Source organism: Protopterus annectens, chromosome 6.part0 (genome assembly GCF_019279795.1).
Source record: "Protopterus annectens isolate FY-2018-M chromosome 6.part0, PAN1.0, whole genome shotgun sequence".
In the NCBI taxonomy this organism is placed as follows: Eukaryota; Metazoa; Chordata; order Ceratodontiformes; family Protopteridae; genus Protopterus; species Protopterus annectens.
This window is the reverse complement of record NC_056737.1, coordinates 954,612,934-954,626,405: the sequence shown is the minus strand read 5'-3', so window position 1 is coordinate 954,626,405 and position 13,472 is coordinate 954,612,934.

The following is a 13,472-nucleotide window of genomic DNA, read 5'->3' as shown; positions in this document are numbered from 1 at the left end:
AGCATGCAGGTAATATGACCTATCTGTAGACTACTGTTATCTGTATTGGTAGATTATGCATATGTGATATGTGTACTGTGTGTTTAGCAGTTGTGCTGCATAGTGTTGTGCAACACTGATATTTGAAATATAATCTGTACGCCTGTGATTGTCGACTGTTGTATTACTGTACTTTAGCAAACTCACAGTAGCAATGGCACAGTTGTGGCCACTGACAAACTGTCTCATATTCTTGTAGGTCCCTCTGGTGTGACAGCATGGCAGCCGGACAATGCTGGTGAGTGTGTCATAATTTTAATATTGCTAATGAAATGTGCATGTCATAGGTGAGGTGTAGGCCATGTACATGTAACACACCTATGCATAATGCATGCTGTGCATGTTTGCTGTGAGACTATGCACATCTCAGTAATGACAGTAGCTGCCTCAATCACATGCAATACACAGAGCAGCACACACAATTGTGGCAACACCATACTGGACATTGGATAGGCATACTGATACACATGTACACAACATACACAACTTTGTCATACGCAGTACACCTTAACATGCTACACAAAGCATATCCAGACACCTGCTGTAAGGTCACACTTCAGTATCCCACATGTCATCCACACAGCACACATAATATACCTGAGGGGTAGAGGCCTATCATTGGGCTGTGCGACACTCTTCAACACATAACACATTCATGTTAGTCAATGCTCCCTATTGGGCACCTTACAAACCCATGTAATGAGTGGCTGTGAGGCCAGTCACTGAACAACAGCACACAAGCATCAAAGCCATGTATACTGTTATTAACACGGGCTGTCTACACTCACACTGCATGGTCTTGAGCAACAAACTTTCTGCATGCTGACATGTGTGATATGACTGTTTGCCCTGTGATACTGTAACCCACCTTCAACCACTATTAAGTATGTTTTGGATTGCTGGTGGTGTGTGTGGGTATCTGCTGTAGTGAGGAGTGTATTTGTGTGCGTGTGTGCATGTGTGCATGTGTTCATGTGTTCATGTGTGCATGTGTGCATGTGTGCTGACATCATGTACAGGTTGTAAAGTGTGTTTCCTGTCTCCCTCCCACAGGTGCTGTGTTAGGGCTGGTTCACTACAGCAGGGAAACTGATGTCACTGAGCCACATAGTGATAATGAAGATAGGTGTGTTGAGGCACAGGTGTGTTTGCCAGGGTCTGTCATTGGTCCACCAATTGACAGTACACAGCTGTCCACCCCATCCATGCATACAGTCATACTGCCAATACATCCATCACCAATGCCCATAGCTGAGGGACAGCATACTGTTGGCATTGGCCAGGACAGTGTGGTATTCATGGCACATGCATCCCAACACAGCAGCCATACCCAGATGTCTGGAAGGTACGACATAGGCAGATGTCCAGGGGTTCTCATAGGAGCACTGCTGCTCATCATGCCACTGGCAGATGTGCCACAGGTCTGACAATGTCATGCATGTTCCAGGCTGTCATGGAGGCACAGGCACGCATGGAACGGTACACCAGACAGGGACTAAGGGCACAGAGGGCCCATAACACCGCTGTCATTGACAGTATCTGTGACCTAGCAGGTGCCATCTGACAATACACCGAGGTCACTGATAGATGTTGGGGAGAGACATTAGATATCCTCTGCAATGTCATGTCCATGTGTCAGGACAGTGCGGGATGGCTGAGACATTGATGTGGACGTATGCCATCAATATCAGCAGCTGGCAGTCGCCGCAGACGTCCCTCAAGCCACAGCCGCTCCCATAGTGCCAGTACCAGCTCCAGCAATGTTGGGGGTGGGCTGTCCATAGAATGTCCTAGAAGACCATGTGCACGTGGCTCTGGACAGTCCCAGCAGGGACCTGTGTCCAGTGTGCATTCATCCACCTCTGGGGATAGTACCCAGTCTGGCTTAGTACCTGATAGTGTCAGTAGCACCCCTGCCAGGCACAGGTACCATATCCATGGCCTGAGACAGTGATCTGTAAAGCCTCACAAGTACAGTCTGTGGCTGTCCCACAAATACCTGTATATGGCAGCCACATGGTGGAACTGTGTGCATGTAGACACACACACACATACTCCAGACACCTAGGGCTAACACATACCCACACACATTACAGCAACTTTGGCCCATTACAGTATTCTTGCCCCCCCACACACACGCGCACACACACACACACACACACACACACACACACACACACACACACACACATACATGTCAATTGGATGGCTCACTGTAGGCCTCTGGTGAACCAACAACACACCCTGTGCGTATGATGAAACCTGTGCCACCTCCTGTCATCTGTAACATCGACGCTAGAAATGGCTACCATGGAGCTGATGCACAGGGTGTCTATATAGCAGTATAGCAATGTTAGCATGTTGTCAGCTGTAGAGTGTAATGATATGCTTGAAGGTGTAGCTGAGCAGGCATAATGCATTAAAGCTATGATTGTCATTGTAGTGTTGTTTACAACAGTGTTGGTTCCAATTGTGTGTTGTCTGGCCACGTGCCTCTTGGCTGATGTGTGCAGTATTGGCAGCATGTGTTAGAGAGTAGACAGTATGTGTGGGATGTGTGTAACACAGATTTGCAGGTGTACAGTTGTGAACATGGTGGAGGTGGACTGTCTGCATGTACGTGCATAGTGGACACATGGCCAGGGTGACATGCTCTGTATTACACAGTAACACTCCATAGTTTCTATTGGTGGCCAGTATGCATTGTACTACACACATTCCGGCACCTGATTACATGTGTGTATGACATGGTTTGACACTGTGCTGTGGGTGATACTGTTACTATCTGTCATTGTCTTGCATTCTGGTGGTATACATCAACAGCCTGACCATAACCAATTGTTAGATGATGTCTTGACAACTAACACACAAATGTAGGACACACAGGAACATTTGGATCCTTCAGGTACTATACAATGCCAGTAACCACTGGTATTCACCTGCACCCATTACTGAGACCACTTCTGTTTGCCATATAGCTCCCTTAGGTACAAGTAATCACAGTAGGGATATGTCCATCCACGTCTGGTAATGCATACTGTGGCCTATAATGCATTCTCCAGATGACAAACATACTCCACAAGGGTATCATACAGACAGATGCCTGTTGTCAAACCCATGCTGTAAAGCTATAAGCCAAACCTAAGCATTGTCATCCACCTATAAGGAACATATTATCCCCACAGTACCACATAGGTAGTAGCCACCAGCATGATGAACAGGTACCAATGTGTACATGCAACCAAGTGTTATGTCATCTCTCCTTTGTTAATCACATTTCCAAAGGTATTCTGGAATCCCTTGGTGGATCACATAAGCAATAAGGGGTCTGCATGCATAGCCACAGATTGTTCTACACCTATGAATAGTCATCATGGACACACTTTGCTGTGTTTGAACAGGTCTGACATATACCTCGGCCATAGACCCTCACTCACACATTCCAATAAGAATCATCATGACTTTGTGTGACACAGATGACCTAGGCCAGGGATCACTGCAGTGGCTGGCCTTGTCACAAGCATACAGATGTGACCTAAGTTCTGGGAAGCAGCAGCACAGTCTGGCAAGAATGGCAGCTGTGGTCTTGGAGAAAGCAGGGTTCCCACACATGCAATCATTGAGGTAATATGTACAGATATGTATCTGACACACAGCTAGCTCACATGTGCAATGCATACTGATATGTCATACAGTGGTAAAAGCAAAACCCACAACACATTAACCAACAGCGTCACACACATACAGCTCACTCTCTCCCAAAGTGCAGGATTCAATCCCCTACCTAATTACTTCATGATACTAGAGAAGTACACATTAACACGACACGCTATGCACATTACTGTCAGCTGTCTTTTCCACAGATATATTTGTAGGATGGTGACATCATCAGACTTGACAAAGGTTAGATTACCACTTTTGAGGTGTTTCACTACTCTCCTAAAAGGTTGTTCCTTCTCAAGGTGAAAACACAAACACACAGTTACCCAGTGCAGGATTAAAACCCCTACTTAACTACTTTATGATACTAGAAGAGTACACCTTAACACGATGCACTATATAAATTATTTGGAGTATTTTTTCCCACAGGTTTATTTGTAAGATGCTGACATCATCAGACTTGACAAAGGTTAGATTACCACTTTTGAGGTGTTTCACTACTCTCCTAAAAGGTTGTTGCGTCCCAAGGGGAACACACACAAACACAGTTGCCCAGTGCAGGACTCAAACTCCTCCCTAACTACTTCATGATACTAGAGAAATACACATTAACACAACGCACTATACAGATTAGTGGGAGTCATATTTTCCACAGGTATACTTGTAGGATGGTGACATCATCAGACTATATGAAGTGTGTTACATTAGGTGACATTAGTTGGCCTACATTGAACAAATGTCTAAACACTTTGGCCATGTGATCATCAAAGGTGAGTTTACTATCTACCTGTGTCCCTAGGGCCATAATTACTTTCTCTGTACATGCTGGATTACCACCTATGTGGTAATTTGTGTGCACTTTGTATTACCCAAAGGGGATGACTATGCATTCTTTGCCATTCAGCTTGAGGGCATTGTTTTGACACCAGGTATCTGTCTCTGTAAGACACATCTGGAGAATGTCTGTGTCAGCTGTACAGTCAATTATGGACCACAGTTAACAGACATCTGCAAATCTGTTCAGCCTTACACCTGACATGCTTGCCTGTACCTCTGAGCAGTATTAACTGAACAGGTAGGGTCCCAGGACTAAGACCTGTGTGATGCCATGTGTGACTGGCTTAGAGATGGACATGGCACCCACAACTATGAACATGTGTGTTTGATCTGGGAGCCACTTGGCCACCCATCCTGTGACATAGCTGTTCATGTTCAAGCTGGTACACTTGTCCATGATGATGGAGTGGGGAATGGTGTGGTAAGCCCTTAGTGGGGTCCAGGTGGGCTGTGTAGACTACTTTTACCTCCATCTATGTTCATGGTAACTGTTTTAAATAAGTCAACTAGGTTTGGGAGCCAGGCTATGCCTTTAACAAGGTGAAGTTGTGCAGAGTCCAGTGTCTGGAGATCTCCAATGTCTCAGTGTATGGGTTCCATGATGATTTGCTCAATAGCTCTGTAGACCAGGCTGAGTACACATGTTGGGCAATGGTTTCCAGGTTCTGTTTTGGCACACCCTTTGTGGAGCTGGGTGACTGTTGGTGTATGCCATTCTTTGGGTACATAGCCTGTGATATACTTGAGTCTGGACAGTGAATGTAGGTGAGGGTGTAGTTCCTTGTGGGCCTAGTGTAAGACGCAGCCTGGGACAACTTACAGTTACATTGATGCTATGTTCTTAGCTTTGGTGAGAGTTGTCTTTACATGCATGTCCATGACGTTTGTGTCTCTGCATCCTTCTGTGATAGTCACAGGCCCTTTTGGGGGTGATGGGGGGAGTTTACACTGCACTTGTCCCCCTGGGTGTGGGCAGTGAAAGTTGGTTTGGTGTATGTCATTACTTTTTTCAGTAGCTGACAGCATATTTGGAAGTTGACACCTACATGTCTGATATAGCTACAGAAGGCTTTGTGGTTGTTATTCTTACATTCCTTGGCAATTTGTCTTTAGAAACTGTGCTTGGATTATTTAATGAGCGATCATTGTTTCATCCTAATAATGATCAGTGATGCCTTTCCTTTAGTGAAGTTGGCTCTATCAGGTGTTAGTTTCCTCCTTCTGTTGTCTAGCTTATTTATGGGCGACGACCACCAGATTGTTTTCGTATTTTTGGAGGAGTGCATCTTGCTTTTATTTGTGATGTCTCGATCCATGCATCCCTGTAGATGCTCATAGGATGTCCTTGTAAATGACTTGGCAGATTGTATACCATTATCCTACAGCAAGAGGGCTTTGGGACTTTTCACTTTGGTTTTGGGAAGTGTGCTGTTTGCTCTTGAAAATGTTTTCACAGTTGTTTCATTAACTGGGTGTGGGAGCAGGATGTGGATGTCAAGTGTGATTACTTAATGATCTGATATTATCAGCGAGGGGTTTATCTCTGTTGTGGAACACTGGTACCGCATGTTGGTGATGATCATGTCCAGTATGTTGTCACCTCTAGTGAGCGTGCTGACCAGCTGTTCCAGGGTGTTAGAGTTTCTTAACTCTAGGACACATTGGGCAAAGGACATTGCATACGAGTAATTCACCCACTCATTGTTTGGGTAGTTGTAATCTCCTCATATAATGGTATTTGACATGACCTTTATATTTGCCATTGTTCTACCGAATACTGAGTGAGGTTCCTGAGACCAGGTACATGATCTGTAGCAGGCTACAATCTGATGGGCAGCTTTGTCCAGTGTTAGTTGCACTTGCATGGTCTCCAAGGCCTCATGCTGTGGCAGTAACCTAGAGGTGTGGATATCCATAAGGTAAATGGCTACACCACTTCCTTTTGTATTTCACTCGTGGTCTTGGGTCCTAAGGTAAGGGTGATTGTGAGTGTTTTATGTGGATCATATCCAACAGCTGCATGTTTGACATAGCTTTGGAAGTTACGCAGTGAACACCTATGAGTAGGTGATATGCAAGGGAGCACAGATGGAGCATTTTGCTATGGTCTGTGTATGGCATGTATTTCAGGCCAATAATGTTCTTTGTGAGGTATTGCTGCTGGCTTTCCAGTTGTTGTAGTTGTCTTTTGAGGTACATAGCAACAGTGGCGTTGTACTCTTTTATAGTTCTAGTGAGTGGTGAGTAGAGGGGAACAATGTCCTCTTTTATTCTGCATGAGACACATTTTGTGATGAGGTGTGCCACATAAGAGGGTTTCCTGACTACTGTGGGAATGTGCTTATCACAGTTGTATCCACTGTCCACCCGTGGCCCAGGGTCTCTTGTCACACTTAAAGTGTAAGGTATACTACCACCTGTGTTGTAGTCCTTGGCTACAGAGATTTAAACAAAGGTGATGATAATGCACCTTTTGGCATTGAGCTACAGCCCATGGCTTGGACAACAGCCATCTGTCTCAGTGAGGCCCTTTGGTAGGATGTCCACATCTTTAGTGTATACAATGATGGCTCCTAGTTTGCAGTCCTCTGGAAATGTCAGTAACCACAGAACCTCCATGTTAATGTTTACTTCAGGGAAGTAGATATTACACAGCCTGGGAAGTTATCTAGTCCCATGGCTGCTGTGATACTGGCTTCGGAGAGTGTTTTTTTTACCTGTGCAGCCGTGATGACAGCAACTTTGCAGTCTTCCATTATAGACATGTGCTCTTTCATGGGTGAGAGGGGAGTAAAGTTAACACTGATCCTATCTGCCAGGATGTTGCCAATATCAGTTGGCTCTGTACATTTAGTGCCATTGAGCTGCAACTCAGAACAGATCTGAGTGTAACCATGACATGGACCTGTCTGTTGGGCAGAGATCTGCTGCGTAGACAGTATGCCACTGAGTACAGCTTGGGTTACATTCATTCTTGTTGCATGGGGCAACTATCTGAGGCCAGTAATCCTCTTGTTAAGGTTCTTCATTGTTCTTTCTAGTTGATGAACGTGCCTAGTCAGATTCCTGGCAAGTGTGTTTTGGTAGTCTCTGACAGGTCTGATGACAGCTGAGTAGTGGCAACCTCATTTGACCTACATGCACAGACCTTGGCAGTTTGTGTGTACACATAGCAGGATTTTCAGACCACTTTGTGAATGTGTTTCTGGAAGTAGAGATGACTATACACATTTGTCCATAGATCCCTTATCATCACATCCGTATTTAGCCTAAGTGTGTGAGCATGCCCAGTATGACCTTTCAGTCTGATGCAGATTGAAATCCACTACATTTGTTGGAGTGTGTGAGCACGTACAGTATACACATTTATACCATATGTGTATGGTAAATCAAGGTGTATTTTTACAGCAGGGCTCACCTTTGTGTCATAGATCAACAGGGATCATGCTGTGCCTGCAGGGCTTCCATGAGACACTTTGCATAGACCTATCAACATTTCTACATACAGGGGGGGCAGCTCTTCTTTGTACATTTCTAACCATGGGTACAACCGGATTGTTGCTGTGGGTGTACATAGGATGTGGGTTTCACCTGACACTTATACACATTTGCTGTGCCTGAACTGCTATGTACAGGAAACTATTACAGTCTGTATTGTTGCCTATCATACTGGCTTGAGGCATACTGGTATACTACAGGTCTTAGCGTCCATTGCCACATATATTAGCTTGCGACTTCATAGCCTACACAACCCACATCACAACGCCTGGCCTGATGTTCTCTGTCTGCATAAGCATGTGGGTGAGGTTACCCAATTGCCTCATTAGGGGCATGATACAGAATTGCTTTGTGTTTGCATTAGTGTACAATTGTCCTGCTGTGTCTGCATCACTATAATGCTATCATGGCTTAGTGGTTCAGTACTGTGACTATAGTGCACAGTATCCTGGGTTCAAACCCTATCACTGCTTTTTATTTTCATGCTGGCCAAACCAGACTGCTTAAGGTACAGTAAAGCAGATATGATCATGTTTAACTGACTTTGCTCAGCTTTGGCCGACCTTGGCCAACATTGCATGAGCAATTTTGTTTACATATACTACATATCGGTAAAAGCTGCTTAGCACTGCTTTATATTGCGTAAAACATGGCAATCATGCCTCAGGTGGTGCTGCAGGGCTGCCTATGTCAGATGCACATACTACACTCCTTATGCATGTTTGGAAACAGGTAGTGTCAAGTTGGGCATCCCTTTTATTTTATGTGCAAGTCAGTAAGATGTATCATTTCCAGGGTTCGTACTGAGTCAGTGTATGTGCTACACATTGCCTCTTTGCCAAGGGCAAGGCTTACTGGGCATGCCTCCTTCTGCCTACTGGGGCAGGCTCAGGTTGTTCCACCTCTGAGTCACGCTGTGCCTGTGCAGGCCTTGGCAATGGTGGGGGGCTGTTTGGCCCTGCCCCATGCTGTTCCTGCTGCAGCTATTTTCGCAGGATCAGATTGTGTAGCATGGCACATACCATGACAATTTGGGTACATGTAGTTAGTGAGTACTGCAAGGCTCCACCAGATGTGTCCAGGCACCAGAACCATGACTTGAGCATCCCAAAAACATGCTTGATTACATTTCGTGTTTGTGTGTGTGCCTCATCATGGAGTTCTTGTTCAAGTTTGTGTGGATTTCTGATGGGTGTCATCAGCCATGGCTCCAGTGCGTATCCAGCATCCCCCACTAGGTGACCATCAGGGATGTCCCCATTTGCAAATGTCTGGTACAGCTGCGACAGATGCCAGATATGGGAATCATGGTAGCTTCCAGGGCAGCCAGCACACACATTCAGTATTATGCCCTGGGCATCACACACGACCTGGCAGTTGATGGAATGGAAGCCCTTGTGGTTGATGTAGGCCCTACCCCGCTCACCAGCTGGTGCTTTGATGTGTATTTGCGTGCGGTCAATTGCACCCACTACCTCAGGGTATTCCGCTGTTTGCTGGAAGAGATGCATATTGCTGGCCAATATCTCATGGGAAGTGGGGAAATATACATGATCACCAACATGTGCTGACATGGCATTCAGGAACTGGTGCAGTACTCCTGATGCTGATGCCTGTGAAATCCCCATCATATCACCAGTTGGTCTCTGGAAGGTACCTGTTGCTAGTATTCTTAGGCCAACACATACCTTGGTTTCGACTGGGATGGGTTCCCCTCTGTTGGATCTGTGTGTAAGGCATGGCCTGCACAGCTCAACAATTTGCTGCAGGAGCTCTCTGTCCACTCTATAGCGCTCCACTATCTCCAGGTCATGTAGCCCCTGATAGGTTACCATGGGTCTGTACACTCTTCTCCGTCTCCTCACTGTGGGTTGCTCAGCAGCATTCGCAATGGCACCACCCTCGGCATCTTGCACATGTTGCCTTATAACAGCAATGGCAGCCCCTAACATTTTTAGGTCTCAGTTTAAGCTTTTTAAGTTTTGACTTCTCTTTGTTGACTGCAGTGTTGCAGTGTTTCTGAGAAAAACATGGGGGAATGTTGTTTGCAGAGTTTTAGGTGCTGGGCTGGGCTGAGCTAGTGTACTGCCTGTGTAATTGGCTGATTCTGATTGATTTCACCTGGCAGTTCTGCTAGTTCTCCTTGGTTAACTTCCTACTACTTCCTTTCCTTTCTTTTCCCATTTCTGTTTCCACAGGGAGCAGCACCGTGCAAACAAGCGCAAACACGCTCACACACGAGCACACAGGCTTACACAGGCTTACTCGGGCTAAGGCGGGTGCACATTCATGTATACTAGCTTAGACAGCCTTACACAGGCTTACATGGGTGCACACCCGCGCACACAGGCTTAGACGGGCTTACACGCACGCACACGTGTGCACACACATGCACACAGTGTAAGCAGCTTTGCAAGAAACTTTAGTGATAGCCATGGCGTACATTTTCAGTTTCTTGATTTCAGTTTAGACAACTGTAGACACATCTCTTTTAGTCCTGAGTAACTCACAGCAACAACATGCCACTCTGCTCCAATAAGATTAGTCTTTTTCATACATACCCCCTCATGGTGTCACCCATCTCCTACTCTGTTACTCCCCTTTTCCTACTCTTACACTCTAGGGACATGGTTCACATAGCAGGGAATATTGGGATTCACTATCCTTATTCTCATTTGCATAGGATTGCCTACTAATGCTTAGTTACTTCTCTCAGACCGAGCTTCCCCCATTAGCAACCTCTACTCAGTAGCCATGTTGTCTTCAGCCTGCCATTTACTTGCATGGCAGATTAATATTTTGAATGAATTCCCTATTTGTGCCTTTTATTTTTTGGTTTTCTGATTTTTAAAGCGCAGCTCATTTGCGCGGCGCTGCGCTATGCTTAAACATCGGAGATCGAGGTAAAAAAAAATATTTTTTTTTTATTTTGCAATGGGAAAAATGCCAGTGGTTATATATTTGGCCATTGGCATGCTTCCTCAACTGGATGCATCCTTTATTTGGAGCTGTCACGGCTCCGTTTTGCTATTTGTAGAACGGTACTCAGTTGACAACTGAGTACGTTTCTACAAATAACACTACTCTTATTCGGACAGGTTAGGGTTTCCTGGATTGCAAATTTACCTCATTTGCATAGCTTTCAGCAGCAAATTAGGTAATTTGCATAACCTAACCCTGTCTGTGTAAGAGTCGTTTTAGGAGCTCTCTTGCACGCCCCTGCCGGCTATTCCTGGATCGCTCGGCAGACATGTTGGCTGCATGGAGTCTTACTCTACTCTTAGACTCCGTGCAAGCCTTTGTGAATCTGGCCTATGGTTTTTCACACATATTCATTACTAGACAGCAATTTCATTTGTACTGAATTCTTCTGTATTTATACATACAAAGACTATCATTTGTACTGAAATTTTCTGAATTTGTACATACAAAGACTGCAAAGTACATTTAGTCTAATCTTACAAATTTAATAACATCAATATTAAGCAAAATCTTGGAAAATGTTTATGACTCTTTAGAAATATCTAGTGGAATTGGCACCAAAGGCATACATCCTGTTATTTTAAACTACATACTCAGCAATTAAAATATTCATGCTTTTTTTATACCAACATTTTTTTTGCCAAAAACATATTAAAAACAGTGACCATTCCTGTTCAATTTTTTACATATCTTTACTCTCTCTTGTATAGCTGTAATAAAGTAATTTTAAGTCATCTCTTGTTTTTTAAACCATCTCTTGTATAGCTTTACAGTTTAACAGGTTGTAAATACAATTTAATACTAAACAATACAATAATAACCATTATGATAGCTATTAACAACTTGTAAACTATCTTATCCTGTCAAGTTTAGTCCAGTATTTCTAATGCACTAATACCTGTTTTCCCCTCCCCCCTGAAAGAGTATTGTCAAGAAGGAATGAGATATTATTTCTTTCTGTAGCTTTATTTATTCCCTTTTGAAATGCTGCTCACACAGCCAGTGTAAAATTGAAAAAAATACCCCTCCCCCTGTAGTATTGCACTATTGTTTATCTGCTTTATTAGGTTAACAAACTATGGTCCTTTGTTTGATTTGATATTTTTTTATAAAGCTTTTGCTGTTTATTACCACTAGTAGGTATTTATACCTTTTTGCATAATTGATTTGAACTGTCTGCATATTATGGCCCATTTGCTGGCTGTACTTGATATAACTAAGGTTTTTACGTTTAACATTTATTTGCAAACTGATTATTAAGGGCATGGTTGCACAATTGTGATGTTTTATTATAATTACCAAATAAGGTTGCATGTAAACATTTTAACAATTTAATACCAATAATGTTTTAGAAAAATATAATCCACTTGTCTGGCAATCAGTCTTGGTTTTGATCTTGTTTTCCCAACATTTTCTGTAACAGTTTATCCAGCCTGGGAAGGTCTGAGCTCACATTTAAACTCTGTAAACTATAGTTAACCTTTTTAACATTTTTCTTTAAATCATTTGTTAATACACTTATAGTTTTAAAACATTTAGAAATATAATAAGTATTTGTGATTTGCATAACTATGCATTTATACTACATAAATAGACATTATTTTACAATCATCTTACATGGATTTCAGTTGTTGTTGTGTCTTTCAGTTTTTCCCGGTTAGGGGTCGCCACAGCGGAACTCCGATCCGCTAATGATTGGCAGTAGATTTTTACGCACCGAGTTGCCAGCCCTGATGCACAACCTTCAAAGAAGGTACGCTCATTTACACGTCTCCACACAGAAGACGCTCTAGTTGAGAATCGAACTGGACAACGTCATACTGTGAGATTTCAGTATTTTTTTTTATTTAACTGCCCTACCATTAATTTTACAAAAACTGTTTGACTAATACCATCTGTGGCTTTATTTCTTTTTAAAATTCAGAACGTTAACTGTTTGGTGTGGTGTTACTATACAACTATAAAAAAATGTAAAAAACAAAATAGATATTAGATATTAGCTTAACTAACACATGTTTATATTTACATGATTTATATTTGCTGTTGTCTGCCTTTTATTCTTGTGCATTGTATTTCAGATAAAAAGAAAATACATGCATGTCAGTCTTGTGACTTTAAATCTTTATTTAAGCATGTCAGTCTTGTGATTTTAAATCTTTACTCTTATTAACTATGTTTATTTAATTTTTATACACTAGAACTGTTTTGTGTACCTTTTGACTATGCTATGAGAATGGCAGTCATTTGTTTTACTTTACTGTAGTACTGATAAATGTATTGCTTTAAACATTTGAGAATGATTTGTCCAGACATCAGATCCTACCATCCTACCATGTATATTTAACCATTTTCAAAACACAAACATATAAAATATATCTCTTTTGTACAAGTCAGCTGTAGTTTCCTGTTCTTTTAAGCTCAGCTGTTATATGAGAGGAAGTTAGTCTTTGTTAGTT